Source organism: Orycteropus afer, unplaced genomic scaffold (assembly GCF_000298275.1).
Source record: "Orycteropus afer afer isolate SDZICR_OR568_19922 unplaced genomic scaffold, OryAfe1.0 scaffold00529, whole genome shotgun sequence".
Classification (NCBI taxonomy): domain Eukaryota; kingdom Metazoa; phylum Chordata; class Mammalia; order Tubulidentata; family Orycteropodidae; genus Orycteropus; species Orycteropus afer.
In genome coordinates this window covers 1,192,383-1,193,670 of record NW_006922116.1, presented here as the reverse complement: position 1 = coordinate 1,193,670, position 1,288 = coordinate 1,192,383, and the positions used below count along the sequence as shown (strand labels likewise).

Below are 1,288 nucleotides of genomic sequence, written 5' to 3'. Positions count from 1 at the left end.
CTAAGGCACTTGACTGCTAACCAGAAGGCTGGTGATTCAAACCCACCAGCCACTCCTCGGAAGGAAGGTTGGGCAATCCTACTTCCGTAGTGATACTGCCTCGGAAACCCAAGGAGGGGTCACCGACTCAATGGCAAACAACAACAACAACACCATCTAGATAATGGCTGACTGGGTGTTATAGAACGTTCCAGGCACTTCCAGCCTAGGCAATCCAATTGTCTGAGGGCAAATCTTTGGAGAAGGGCCAGCTGTGATTTGCTTTCAGCCAAAACCCAGCATTCAGGTGATGGGATGCTAACCTGTAAAGGGAATCTGACCAGACAAAACAGCCTCTATTATATTTATTTTATCTTTGTATTTCAAGGCACATCATACCACTCAACTAACTCCCAACTCTATTCCCAAGTCTGATTCCCATCAGAGAAAATTAAAACATTTTCTTCAGTTTCTTTCTCCTACCAAATTTAATGTTAGCATTTAAGCAACATGCAATTGAGCATAGCTATGCCTGTAACATATAGGAAACAGTAACCAAAGCAATGCATAACAAGATGCTGCAGTGAGGACCTACAGAAGTAGGAGAAATATACAAAGTGATTCTGTTATCTGAATGATGCTAGGAGAGGGTTGTCATGGCAACTTCAGTTATATAAGAATTCTGAAACATGTTCTGTTTGACTGCAGATTTTCATCTTAGGCAAACAGAATGAATGCACACTCTGTACAATAATTGATTTCCATTAGAATCCCAAAGGCTAGGTATGATATTCAAGAAAGAGAAGCACTGAGTCCCAGGCTCTTATTTTTTGGTTTTATCCATTTTAAGATTTGTATATCCAGGGTAAGGTATTTAGGGTGGAAATGGAGAATGTTTTCCTAGAGAAATCAGTAGTCTAATCTATAACATACTATGATGTTGTTGTTGTTGTTATGTGCCGTCGAGTCGGGCCTGACTCATAGCGACCCCTCCTTGGGTTTCCGAGGCAGTATCACTACGGAAGCAGGATTGCCCAACCTTCCTTCCTATGAAAGGCATGTGAAAGGTTTAAGGAGTCACTCTCTAGTCTCTTACGTCTAACATTATAAGCTAACTCCCAGCATTATGGTGGGCAGTGGAAGGTTGTGTAGGGCAGTGGAGTGGACTTTGGCATGAGTCAGGCTTCTTCTCTTTAGTTTTTGTTCCCTTGTCTGTAAAATGAATATACAGGGAGCTCTGGTAGCATAGTGCCTAAGGCACTTGACTGCTAACCAGAAGGCTGGTGGTTCAAATCCACCAGCCATTCCT

The 1,288-nt window shown here is 42.5% G+C and overlaps 1 protein-coding gene across 1 annotated transcript in view; it reads right to left on the bottom strand.

Annotated features, from left to right (window-relative positions):
• Nucleotides 1-1,288, bottom strand: part of PLCB4 (phospholipase C beta 4) — a 295,192-nt gene that overhangs the window by 55,935 nt on the left and 237,969 nt on the right. The gene's annotated exons all lie outside the window — the stretch shown is intronic.